This window comes from Triturus cristatus, chromosome 7 (genome assembly GCF_964204655.1).
Source record: "Triturus cristatus chromosome 7, aTriCri1.1, whole genome shotgun sequence".
In the NCBI taxonomy this organism is placed as follows: Eukaryota; Metazoa; Chordata; class Amphibia; order Caudata; family Salamandridae; genus Triturus; species Triturus cristatus.
In genome coordinates, this window is record NC_140590.1 from 1844261526 (window position 1) to 1844275992 (window position 14467).

At 42.9% G+C, this 14467-nt stretch overlaps 1 pseudogene; it reads right to left on the reverse strand.

The window, feature by feature from the left end:
* The window catches only part of LOC146813403 (olfactory receptor 5AR1-like), a 90516-nt pseudogene extending 83279 nt beyond the window's left edge, over positions 1–7237 (reverse strand).
* Between the last annotated feature and the right edge of the window lie 7230 nt (positions 7238–14467).

The window sequence follows — 14467 nt, forward strand, 5'->3', positions numbered from 1 at the left end:
GTGTATGTACACCAGTGTACGTACGCACCGTACCCCCACCCGTACGGCGTGAACCCCCAGCGCTACGCGCTGGGGGTTCGCGTCGTACATACACGGGTGGGGGTACGGTGCGTACGTACACTGGTGTACATACACGGGTGGGGGTTCGGCGCGTACATACGGGGGCTGGGGGGTTTCGGCGCGTACATACGGGGGCTGGGGGGGTGTTCGGCGCGTACATACAGGGGCTGGGGGGGTTTGGCGCGTACATACGGGGGCTGGGGGGGTTTGGCGCGTTCATACGGGGGCTGGGGGGGTTTGGCGCGTACTTACGGGGGCTGGGGGGGGGGTACGGCGCGTACCGGGCCCCCTAATCTGGTCGTTTCGCGGCGTACTTCGCTTTCCCAGCACTTTTTGGGTGCCGTAAAAATATTGCTGTCCGGACTGCTGTGGGTACGATGTCTAAACAGCAATATGTTAGGCACACTGCACACATTTTAACTGATACACCCCTTTCTTTTTAAAATTTGTGGAGAGACATGCACATGCAACTGAATTTTAACACATAAACTTTGAACAACCCACCAGCATGTAAAGTTTCCCATGTACTTGTCTATAAGACCATGTTTGCCACACGCCCCTTTCTTTAGGCTAAGAACCTGCATCTGTTCAATTTGGAGTGTGGCTAATGTATACAACCACATTTTTTACACTTTAACTTTGTACAACCCACCGGCATGTATAGTTCCACATGACCTTGTCTATGAGGCCACATTCTGTGCATAATGATTCCACTGTCGCACTGCTTTTTTCAGATATGTATTCTTTGCATTTACTGAATACACATTTCTAACGCACTCAGGCTTAGGTTAGTTGAGAGTATATGTTAACGTGTATGTATCGTTTTGTCATCATCGTGAAGGTTGGTCTATGGGCATCCCCTTACTTATGACTGACTCATCTAACAGGTTCTTAATTACATCTGAATGTTGCAGTCGTGTCTGACTGAATAGTGATATATAGGTCTGACACTGGCAAACGTTCCTTTTTCCAGAGTGGTGCCTCCCGTCCTGAGCTGTTGCCAGGCTAAGGTGAGGCCTCTTACTCGTAAACAATGGGTACGATTAAATTTACATAACCATGTATGTTTGCATGCTATAAAACATTTTGCTGATGAGTATATATGACTCACACCATTTTTTTGTCCTAATTATACTCTTAGACACAAGCATTGGGTTGCCTTTCTCCCTTTTGTCTTTTTACAAGTTTATACCAGTTTATCGTTGTTCACCAAAAGTGAGACTACTGGTTTTGTATGTTGTATCTGTTCTGCATTTCCCAACAGCTAAATTTCTAACCAATTCTTAACAATTTTCACTGTATCACTTGTTGAAACGCAGTAGCATTTTTCATCTAGGTCCTGAAGAAGGCCACGGCACCCTTGTGGGTCACACAGGCCGAAACATGTAGACCTCTTTATTTGGACGTGCAGTAAACATTTTTTATACTGCACATGCACTGTTTTTAATCCTAACACTAGCAGTGAGCCAATAAAGTTATTTTAACTCCTAATAGTTAGCTTTAGTAGTACCCACATCACTTTGTTACGCAATTCCCAGCACTGCGCCCATTACCCAAACAGCTAAGCGTTTCACATCTGGAGGATCTTAGTAAATCCTCTGTAGAGTAGGAATTTGAAACATCCCTGAGCTCCTCCCTCACAGTAAAAGCGTTGTAGCCCCTGGTAGCGCTAGGTGTCCCCACCAAGAAGAGAATCCCAGATGATGAAGCATGCCACCTTCGTGTGTGATGGGATTTCGTCCAAATTAGAGGACCAGTTTTCTTTGCTTGTGTCTTTGTGTGTTGTTTTTCTATTACGTGGATACTTTGTGTTTAGCATTAATTTACCTTGGGGAATTTATCCGCGCTGGACTTAAAACCTCCTTTGGACCCTCTACTCCCAGTTTGTTTTTTCCCAGACTTGGGACTGTGTCAAAATGCTATGCTTACCCCGGGGAGGCGTAACGAGGAGAAATATCTTTATTGCCCTTTGTTTTATCCTGTTTTTTATGTGTGCTGCATTCAGCAGCACACATAGGAAGAGGAAAATGCCCCAGGGGATTGATTTTGTACAGGAAGGTGTCCCTTCCTGTACAAAACAATCCTGCTCACAACGCAGGCACCCTTACACCATGGTGCAAGGGTGCCTGCATTGGCGCACTGCAGCACATTGTGTGCCAGCACAGGGAGTGCACCATGTAATGTTAAATACAGCGCATTCCTGCCCTTCCTAGCATGCAAAAACAAATGATGGACAGAATGCAGAACAATGTCATACATTCACCCCAGTACAGAGATCTGGGCCTTAGTCCATCGTTTTTTTGCTCACCATGCCATTCCAGTTTGAACCTAGCCATATGCAAATCAGTCTTGACCCTGTGGCCAATGGGAACAGTCTAGCCTGAACTGCTATGCCAGGTCCTCCCTGGAATGGAAACAAGCATCCTAAGATCGCTTTCGGGGTTTCACCCCTCGTCAGCCAGAGTGGCTTGACTCCAGTGGAATGGAGAACATGGGACCCACATCTGGGCATACCCATCCCACTCGGGGTGACATATGCAAAAAGAACAATTGATGGACAAAATGCAGAACAATGTCATCCATTCACCCCAGTACAGATATCTGGGCCTAAATCTATCCTTTTGTTTGCTCACCATGCCATTCCAGTTTGAACCCAGCCATGTGCAAATCAGTCTTGACCCTGTGCCCAATGGGAACTGTGCAGCCTGAACTGCCAGGCCAGGTCCTCCCTATACTGGAAACAAGCATACTAGGACTGGTTTTGGGATTTCTCCCCTCATCAGTCAGAACAGCTTGGCTCCAGTGGCATGGAAAACACGTGACTCACGTCTGGGCATACCCGTCCCACTGGGGGTGCAAATGCAAAAGATCAACTGATGGACAGAATGCAGAATAATGTCATACATTCACCCCAGTACAGAGATCTGGGCCTAAATCTATCACTTTTTTGCTCACCATGCCCTTCCAGTTTGAACCTAGCCATAAGCAAATCAGTCTTGACCCTGTAGCCAATGGGAACAGTCCAGCCTGAACTGCCATGCCAGGTCCTCCCTGGATTGGAAACAAGCATCCTTGTACCGGTTTCGGGGTTTCGTCCCTCATCAGCCAGAATAGCTTGACTCCAGTGGCATGGAGAGCAAGGGACCCACATCTGGGCATACCTGTCCCACTCAGGGTGACAAATGCAAAAGAACAATTGATGGACAGAATGCTGAACAATGTCATACATTAACTGTGTCACAGGATTCAAGCTGTCCTGGCTGATGAGGGGTGAAAACCTGTCCTAGGATGCTTGTTTCCGGTCCAGGGAGTACCTGGCTTTGAAGTGTGGGCTGGACTGTTCCCATGAGGCACAGGGTCAAGAATGATTTGCATATGGCCCGGTCTAAACTGTGGTGGCATTGTGAGAAAAAGAATGATGAATTTACCCTAGATCTCTTGACTGGTGGTGACTGTTCTGATTTGTTCTGCATTGTGTCCATCTATTGTGTGTCTTTTTCTCTCTATCATGCAGCTCATCAAGGTGTCTTGCTGCACTGTGTGATTTTTCGATAAATATTGCCCTTCATTTCCACATTTCTAATGATCAAAATGGGGCACACACACAAGATTTTGGACTGCTTCCCTGAAGTTCGATTGCCAGCACATTTCCTATTTCAGTACAAATATGAATGATGCCTTGATCCTGGACAGTAGTATAACAATGGACATTAACATAAAGAAAAAAAGATTCTGATATATGGGGGTAAGAGGACCTGCTCTCAGTGGTGGACCAGAGGAATGATGATTGCAGAACAGAAGACCCATTTAATTATTTAACCACCACAGCAAGTTAAAATACCATATTATCAGTCTGCCTAAAAGGTTATGCCCTACCTATACCGCATAAATTGTATTTGAACATTGAGAGTAGATCAACAGGTCTATTTTTAAATCTGATAAACTTGGTGATGACGCGTTCTTACATAAGGTCACTTGGGAGCACATGGGCAAGAGAGTATATTAAATATGAGAATTAATAAATGTTGGAAAATAGAGACTTTCCATTGATTTATTTATTTATTTATTTATTTTTGTGTTTTATCAAGCTCGAACTTGGCCCGTTAGGGTATCAGAGCGCTTTACAGAATCATAGTGTTGTACAAAAAGCATGGAAACACAAGAGTATACAATCAATTGGGAGGGGGTGGGGTGTTGGATACATAAGGGATAGAAGGATACATATGTACAGTTTGCTCAAGACAAGGCACCAGGTTTCTTGGTGGGGTGACTTGGTCATCAGAGTGAGGCAATAGCCAGAAATTGATCAGGGTCTCTGTGGTGGTTGAAGGTAAAAGTTTAAACAAGGAATTTACCCCTAAGGAAGGTTTTAGCCTCCTTTTTGAAGTGTGCCAGAGAGGGGATTCTTCTAATGGTGGGTGGGAGAGAGTTCCATATTCTTGGCGCGGCCCCAGCAAAAGCCGATTGTATGTTTTCTTTTCACGAAACGTGCAGGCTGGAGCAAGAGGTCTCTGGCGGACCAGGAGTTTCTGATTCCTCCGGATACTACAAGTTTTTGTGCAAGATATGCAGGGGAATTTGAGTATAAAGCCTTGTGTGTGATGCATGCCAGCTTAAGCTGTATTCTGGCCTCAGAAGGAAGCCAGTTCAGCGCTTTCAGGTGTGGAGAAATGTGATAATATCAAAAACATTGTCTAGATTTGCAACTATTGCTTAAATGTTTACTCTTAGTTCTTTTGCTCTCAATAATCGACTAACATCACTTTGGACCAGTGTCATCCAATCACTAATAAAAACATTATTCATTCCATTGAATGTTGACAGAAGAGCCAAAATAGCAAAGAAGCTATCTTATAATATCTCAGAATGTACAAGTTTTTGAGAAGGGAGATGTGGGAAGCTTTTAAAGTAGTTAAAAGGTTGAACCCAAGAACACATGTTAAATCTATACATTTCTATCTGCATTCATTTGAATGCTGGTACCGCCTTGTATTTTGTTTTTTCATATTGTTGCTTCCTGATACTTTGAATCTCTGTCGTGCATTCCTAGTACCATTGGCATTCAGGCGCTACTTTATACACCCCTCCATGTTCATATTCTTACTCTGCATCTTGGCGCTATCTGTGGACAGTTCCCTACTACAAACAAATATTGGGATAAGGCAAATATTACATAGGGTACAGTGCTTGCTGTCAGCACTCTCAATGCATCTTGGTGTTTCTTGAATCCCAGTGTGTTGCACAACCAACGTATCCATTTCCTCGTTGCCCAGGATATGCGGGGCAGAAGAATAGGATATGTGCTGTTTTTTCAGTAGACCTTAAAGTGCATGTTGTGCATAAAGTGCAGGTGTGGTCTCCCTTTTTCCCCAATTTGCTGTATAACTCTTGATCTGCAAAGTGTCATACCTTAATTTCAAAGAAAGAGTTCTTGCTAAATGCAGTTGTACATTAGCAAAGAATTCTTCGAGCTTGGGTTCAATTTTTACATAGAAATTGGGTTGTTAGCCTTCCCAATCTTGGGTCATGGTGGAGTGCATTCAGGGTGTATGACCAATAAGTTCTCTTCAATACATTTTTGCAACTTGATGTTAGGCTATGTGGCTCGGACCAGTATGAACTGAGGCCTAATTCTATCATCATTTCTTAACAAACCTTAACCAAGGGAAAGTAAGACATTTATCAAGGGCTTGGAGTTCTCTTACACCATTTCTATATTCAGCTAATTCTGATATTATCCACAAGCTTATCCAATAAAGCAGCGGACGCAATGTTGGAATTTGCAGTATGCACTTAATGTCTAGATCGTGAAGCAATGGGCTGAGTGGTGTTGATGATGGTAGCCCCTTTAGTCTCCTCACAAACTTGTATTCCCCGTTTGTTAGTTGTTTGGTGTCAACAATACTCCAGAGTTCTGATCGATACAATTCTGTTGCAGGAGCCTTGCATTTATATAGCTCTTGGGTTGGTGTCAAGGGTTTTGTTTTAGGATAAGCTGTAGTTTTGAGGACAGCTCCTTCCCCCTGGAAATGCCATAGTGCTGAGTGGTTTTCCTGCTGTTTCCATGATAGCTTAGAATCGAGTAATATACCCAAGTAGGTGAAATTTGGGTCGTGTTCTAATTTTTGGTTGTTCATCTTAAAATTATTTCTAAAACCCTTACGGGGATTTATGGCCATATACTTAGTTTTACCAGTATTTATTTCTAGACCTTTTGCATTGCAGTATCTATTAAAATCGGCCATTACATTTTGTAAGCCCCCTGGGTGTCTGCGAGATCAGATGGTATCATCTGGGAATAGTAACGCTGGTACCAAATTCCCATTCAACTTCGGGGGTCATTTTCAGATTTTTGTCAACCACATCATTAATGTAGAGCGAGAACATGGTGGGGGAAAGTACGCATCCCTGTCTCACTCCTCATGCCCCAGTGAACTCTAACGTTGTTATCACAGTATAGCCTTTTTATCTGAGCTAACAGGTTTGCTGGAACTTCCTGTTTTTTAAGTAAGTTCCACAATAAACATGCAGGTGCGTGGTCTAAGGCAGCCCTCAGGTCTACAAATGCTACATAGATGAGGCCCCCCTTTACCTTGACATATTTCCAAATAATGCATAAAGGTCTATAGACTTGATCCACCATACAAGGTCTAAATCCTGCCTGGTACAGGGATGTTATGTTGTGAGTCTCTATCCATTCATTAAGCCTATTCAATAGTTGTCTGGCGTAGATCTTTTGGAGCACATCTATCAGGCTAATTGGCCTATAGTTCTCAGGTTTCTGTTTGCTGCCTTTTTTGTCAATAGGGACAATTTCAGCCCCTTTCCACGTTGCCGGTACTGGTGTACCTGCTGCTATAGTGTTGCCTAATAGGTTGACATATGGGACTCAAACCTTTTTGCCATGCTTGATCAGATCTCCGGGGAGTCTATCTAGTCCTGCGGCATTTCCCTGCTTGAAGGAGTCTATTCTGTGGTCAGTTTCTTTTAGCGTAAAAATGATCCCTTCTCTGTCTCCCTCATTGCTAGCAGGCTCACAGTATTCTATAGGAATGTCCCAAAAGCTCGCATATAAATTAGTGAAGTGCTCGGTCCAAGCTACCGACTCCAGGTGGTGCTCTGTTCTCGTTACTTGGTCCTTGCCCCCACATGCAATTATTTTCCAGAACTCTGCCATATTATTGTTTTTTCCTGCCTGGAGGTGGTCCAGCCAACTGTTCTCCTCCCAATTCTTCCTTGCTGTAGCCAATGTTTTCCTGTGGATATCCCTTATTGAGTCTGCGCTTCTCTGTTTTAGTTTATTGAGTAAGCATTTCGTGGCTTTCCTTCAGTCTGATGTGTACCAGGGGTTGGTTTTTGTGCCCATCTTATAGTTGGGCTTTAGTTTCTTCCCAGTATCTCTGGTGAGAAGGGACTCTGACTTTGCGAGTAAGAAATTATACATTGTTAATACTGATGATCCACTTGTCTCTACTTAGGCACTCACTACCTCTATAAATGTGTTATAAATACTTGTGTTTAGCTCTATATTTCCTGTGATCATAGGCCATTTAATAGCTCTACTGTTATTCCCTATTAGAGGCTTTCTATTTTGCAGGCAAGTGCCGGGTGGGTCGTCTCTTGCTTTGTAACCTATTATTCTAGACAAAGTGGCCTGTGGTCATTCTCCTCTCTCGCATCTATTCTAATGCTCGCAGTCCTGCTCACACTGTGCATACAATGCATAATGTAATCTTTTCTTGACTGCGAGCTACCATGCTCAAATGTGTTTAGGGAGAATTTGTCATTCCTGTTATTGGTCACCCTTCCATTACATGCCCTTAGGTGGTCTTCAATGGTACGCTGCATTATTTATATTGTGGTATTGTTGCACGATTTTGGTGTCAACCTTCTAGCTGGACAACCCCCTGGCCATGTCCTCTTCCTCTGTTAGACTTTCTAGGCCGTTAAGTGGTTTGTAGGCTCCTAAAGTCCCCACATCCAATCACAGTATCACTAGGGTCTACGTGGTCCAAGGAACTGCCTAGTAAATCAATAATCTCTGAATTGAGATTTTGCCCGGTTGGTCTGTTGTAGACATTAAAAGGTAAAACTTTTCATTGTTCTAAGTGTTCGTATCTAGGTAGTATAGGCATTGGTTCTCATTCCCAGGGTTATTTTGATCCATATTACAAGCCCCCCTGAGGGTCTTCCTCTCTGCAATGGGATAGCATTCTTGTAGTATTTTATATCCCAACTTAAATGGGGGGTCAATTGACAAGTCTCATGAAAGAAGCAGAGATCAAATTTATCTATGTAGCTGTGCCAATCCAAGTCCTCAAGATTTTGTCTCAGGCCTGCAACATTCCGGGAGGCTATGGCTATGGGTGTTGTCCTTTTGCCAGTACTTTGTGTATTTGGATATTATAATCTGTGAAGCAGAGCACGCCCTCCAACCCGCTGGGGATATTAGAGGCACTACTTGCACCTGCATCTAGTAGGGGACCATCCTTGTTTTGGTGGGGCACCTTCTGTAGGGCCTTGTAAGTAGGGTGGGTATCTTCATGGAAAAAAGGAGTGGAGCATAATCTAGGGTGCTGGTGAGCTTCCTTCAAGAGTCAGTCATTAGGTTCTAAAGTGGAACCACTGAGTTTTCCATCCAAAGGTGGAGAAGGAGTTAGCATGAGTGGTATAGAATGCTTGAACTGGATAGAGGAAAAGTGTTGGGAACAGGTTCTGTATTCCTAGGGCAAGGAGATTATCGACAAAATCTGTCCCTTTTACTGTCAGTGAGTTACTTCTTTAACATGGCCGCACCTGTAAACAGTTCTACTCTTTAACATAGGTGCTACCTTGGTAACACCTGTATACATTTCTACAACTTTAGCACAGTCGCTACTTTGGTGATACCTGTATACAGTTCTGCTTCTTTAACATGGGTGTTACCTTGGTGCTACCTGTAAAAAAGTTCAGCTAGAGGATAGACCAGGAAGTATTCCCTATTTTCAAAACCCAGTTAGGTGATGAGAAAGACAAAGTCTTAGGAGCCTCACACCTGGAAAAAAATGAGAAGAAGGGGAAAAAGGAAAAGAATAGAGGGAAAAAGATGAAATCAACAAGAAGATTCTCAAAAAAGAAGCAAAGGAGAATTTGTTTTGAAGAAAACATCGAGGATTCAGTTAAAATGAAGACTTCCTCCCAGCCTCTGCAAAATACATCACAAGATATAAAGCTGGGAGATGAAATTGATTCTGTGAACCCTGTGAATAAAGATTTAACAACAGAGTCAATGATGGTCAATGAGGTCTCTGACACAAATATTGCATACTCTATAGGAGATTGTGCTAATACCATAATAGAGGGGCTTCCATTACCTATAACAGCGGAGCAGTCGAGGCCAATTAACCCTCTCTCATCTGTACTTAACCCCTTGGCTGTCCTATTTCCTGACACTGTAAAAATGAGAGGTAAACCAGAGATAGCTGGTGTTGAACCGCTCTGGGAGAGTATGGACACACTCCAGTTAGATTGTATTCCTCTGTTTGATACAGATTTAATATTAAATAGCACTTCGCTTCTTAAACATTTCTTGGAGATTGAAAGTTTGAAACTTATAAAAAGTAGTGATATAAGTTTAGTCTCAGTCTTAAATACAGAAGTTGGTCATAAGTCGAGGGTAAGGTTTAATTCCAAAGTTATTGCAAACCGTATGTTGCAATGGTCAGAAGGCCTGCAAAGCAGGGGAATTGACGTCATCCCATTCTTTGAGATACCCCGAAATAGAGCCCTCGACAATAGGTGTCTGTCAACTTACTCACTCTCAGATAGTAGAGATTGCTTATAGTCAAGTCAAGTCAAAAAGCTTTATTTCGATAAAATGATATCATAAAAGCATTAATGTACAAGCTTATAAAGTGCAATACAATGGAAAAAGGGGAAAAGCTTATTGACGCCAAGGTACAAAATATGAGAGGTTTAAAAAATGTGCATTTTAAGAATCAGTTTAAAATATGTTCATTAAAACATTTATGCAATAAAAACATATTAAAAGAGAATTCATGATTGTAGGTGTAAACATTTGGCCCTAATGTTCCAAGACCACCCAATAAATGTTGCCACTCCACAAACTAGTACTGGGCTGGTATCGGAACGTAATATTCTCAGTGCAACCCGGTAGTTCAACGTGCCCAGCAATCGACATACAGGTCCCAGCCATCGCCTTCTTGGTTTTGTGTAGGCTGGGCATTCAAACATAATATGTGCCGTATTTTCCACCAACCCACTACAACTCAAACGAGTGGGCGGAGTTTAGTAGGGTGGGTTCCATTTGTTCATGTACTCACGGGTTGGCAGTATATCAAGTCTGAATTGGATGTAGAGGGATCTATCTCTGGGCTTCTGTACAAAGTCTAAATACGGCTCAAAGCTGACAACCAGTTTGTGCATAAAGAAAGCATCGGTCAGGCTGTCTATATCAGTACTACTGGATTCCTGGGCGTCTATCCATGCCCAATACTCTTTCTTCAGAACTGTCTTGCTCAAAGTTGCGCCATGGTCCCAAACTTCACTAAGGCCTAGTGACAAAAAGAGCTTCTTAAAGGAGCGTAACCAGGGGATTTTGTGGGACCCCGGGAAATGTATTATTTCTCTTAGACCCTCTTTGTACTTCGCTAGTTCAGGGGTACTCCGTAATCGAACCCAGAAAAGCAGAGGACGTAATCTTGCCATATCTTTTATCGTATGTCTACCCAGATCTCTAAAAAGGGGCTTGAGTGGCGTTCCCCTCGGGAGTGAAACCAGCTCTCTCATAAATTTGTTTTCGGACCTGGAGATGTCCTCGAGATTGTCGAAGCCCCAGAGTTCGGCTCCATACAGTGCCGAACCTACAGCTTTGGCCTGATAAATCACCAACGCAGGAGCGAGTGGTCTGCTATGTGAGGTACGATGTTCTTTGCTGATTGTTCCCGCTACCCGTTTGTGGCTTAACAGCATTTTGTCTATATGGGGTCTCCAACTCAATCTGTCGGAAATTCTTATGCCGAGATAATCGAATGTCTTGACAATCTCCAGGGGTACACCATCAAGCTTAAAAACAACATTAGATGGTTTTCGTGAGTTAAATGAGAGAAGCTTGGTTTTTAGGGTATTAATGCTCAAGCCTCTCTGGGTACAAAACAAATAAAACCTATCCAGGAGTTTTTGCAATCCTACTGGGGTTTTGGAGATTAGCAAGGTGTCGTCGGCAAATAATAATGTGGGGACTCGATCACCAGCCAATGTCGGGGCGTCAGCTGGGACATCTTGTAGAAACTTCACCACCCCATATACAAACAATGAAAAAAAGGGTGGGAGCCAGCTCGCAACCCTGCCGAACTCCCCTGTTTACATGGATCTTTGCAGTCTTCTGGGCCTGGGTGCCCCACCTCACCTGGGCATAATTCCCTTTGTGTAACCGGACCAAGAGGTCAAGGAAAGGGGGAGGCAAGCCCAAATCCCTCAAGACCTGCCATAAGCGATCCCGAGGGACTAGGTCGAAGGCGGTCTTTAGATCTATAAACGCCAGATGAAGGCTACCCCTGCCAATCAAAACCACCTTCCAGTATAAGAGAAGGAGTCTAAAGACCTGATTGATTGTACTTATGTTAGGTCTAAAGCCTGCTTGGTAATGGGAGAGGATATCATTCTCATTAACCCATAAAAGGATTCTTTCTAGGAGGACCCTGCCAATGACCTTCTGACCAGCGTTAATAAGGCTGATGGGTCGGTAATTGGCAGGTTCCTCCCTGGAACCCCTTTTAAATATTGGGATCACCTCGGCTCCCTTCCAGGATTCTGGGATAAGGGACCCCTTAAAGAGGGCGTTAAAAAAGATGGCAAAATACTTTGCCCAGTGTTTGGGGTCCGATCTATACAAGTCGCTGTGGAGACCATCGGGTCCGGGAGCCTTTGCTGGGACTATTTTGTTGATAGCAATCTCAACTTCCGCCTCTGTGAAAGGATCGTATCCCTCGGAAATAGGAATAGTCGTTGTAATGGGTACAATAATCTGGGGGCTTTGGATGTCCTCCCCAGAGTAAAGGTTCGTAAAATGATTGCTTATATGAAACAGAGGAATTAAAAATCTGTATTACAAAAAATGGTCTACAAGTGAAACTTAAAGATTGCCCCCCCTAAATGGAATTCCAAAGAAGAGAGTCCAAAATGGAAATGGTTACCCGGTGTACCATCGAGCAGATCTAACAGTAAACATATACCACAGCCATCCTTTTAGCAATGAACTCAAAATAATATCTTGGAAGGCTGCAGGAATAAAGAATAGTAGGGAGAAGTTACAATATTTATATACGTTAGATGCAAATGTGCTTTGTCTTCAGGAGACCTAGTGTACAGAGGAACTGCTATGTAAGGATTATTTCACTTAAGACTGTAAAGCAACCCAGTCCAGGAGGGGGCATGCAAAGGGAGGGGTGGCCTGCTTACTGTCAAATAAGATAAAATGGAATTGTGATTACTATAAAGATCCTAGTAATCTCTTTTTGGCAATAACCTTGCATAATCTAGATAATAATGTAAAAATCCACCCCTAATGTTGATAAATGCTTATATTCCGTCAGATGCCTCTCACAATGTTCTCTTAAAGGTGTTTTTTTCCAACATTAAAAAAGTCAAAGATGTAGAACTTCCCCAACATATTTTTCTGGTAGGGGATCTGAATTGTAAAATTTCGAACTCTACATTGGACCTATTCCGAAATAAAGAAAAAGAAGAATCTCTGCAGATCCCACAAGCGCTCTTTCCACAAAATATTAGGACAAATAGGAAATAGAAAATCCTTATTGATGCATTAATGAAGGTTGATGGCATTATAGTAAATGGAAGATTTCCTTTGGATACACCGGTTACTTTTACTTGTAAAACTCATAGTGGAGAATCTTTCTTAGACTATGTGGTAGTGGGAAGTACCTTCTTCTTCTTCTTAAAAGACCTAAAGTTCTCTAATTCTTCCTGTAGTGACCACAAAGTACTAACTCTTACCGTAAATTCAAATTTGTTTTCGCACGATCCATGGGCATTAAATGGTGAATCTGTTAGTTTTGCTAAGAAAACAGGGAGATGTCATTGGAATAGCAAAGCTATCTTGTGCCTTGACAGTGTCATAGAGGTCACTTTAGAAAATGTATCTAGTTGGAATGGAACAGAAATCGCCAAGAAGATAACATTTGGATTAAACTGAGAGAAGCAGCCTTTAAAGGCCAAGTAAGAACGTTTTGGTCTCTTATCAGAGAGGGGTGTGGAGCTAGATCACAGTCACTCCCTGTGGACATTGAGGAGCATAAATGGGTTAGCTTTATTCAGGATTTATATGCAGATAATCCAATGGAAATTAAGTATATCGCACTAAAGGAAGACCCCTTCTCGTATGGATCGCCATCTGAAAAAGAAATTGAAATGGCGATCAGGGGGATGCGCTCCTCTGGGGCGATGGGCCCTGATGAATTACCCATCACAGTTTTAAAACAAAATAGTATACCGTGGAGTAAAATTCTTTATCCGGTGTTCAAGTATTGCTATGTGAACAAGATGGTTCCCCCCTCCTGGAAGGGGAGTATATTAGTCCCTCTGTTTAAGAAAGGAGATCGAGGTGCCCCACACAACTATTGTCAAATTGCACTTCTTGACGCAGTGGGTAAAGTTTTTGCTAAATGCCTCTTGATCCAAATTAATGAATGGGTGGATGCGGTTAAAATTTTGCCATTGGAACAAACCAGGTTTAGGACGAAGCATGGAACAAATGATAACCTAACTGCACTACAGGTAATAAAAGAAAAATAGGTTACAGTTAGAGGATTAAGGGTGTATACAGCCTTTATAAACTTCTCCACAGCATTTGATAAAGTAGATCGTCTCCTGCTGTGGAGAAAACTGTCAGACCTGGGTATACCGGCCATCCTCTTGGTGTTAGTTCGTGCTCTTCATACAGACACTTGGTGCAGAGTGCTAATGGGAGGGGAAAGAGGTCTCTCCCAAACCATCCCTCCTGCAAATGGCCAAAAACAAGGATGTTGATTGGCTCCTTTACTTTTGTCCCTATATATCTCTGACCTTCCTCACGATTTAGCTCAAAGAGAGTGCATCGCCCCATTACTAGGGGGAATACTGATTGCTTGTTTACTTTATGCAGACGACATAATCATATTGGATTTAACGCCTAGGGGATTAAATAGTCGTCTGCAGGCACTAGATAAATTTGCAGAGGCCCACTATTTGAAGATTAATGTATCTAAAAGTAAAATCATATGCATGCACGGAAGAAAAAAGTTACAGTATGGGAATTTCGTATGGGCTGTGGGTGGCTAAAAATTGGAACTTGTAAAATCTTACGTTTTCTTGGGAAAAACAGTGGGGCATATTATCGAGAAACTGCGTT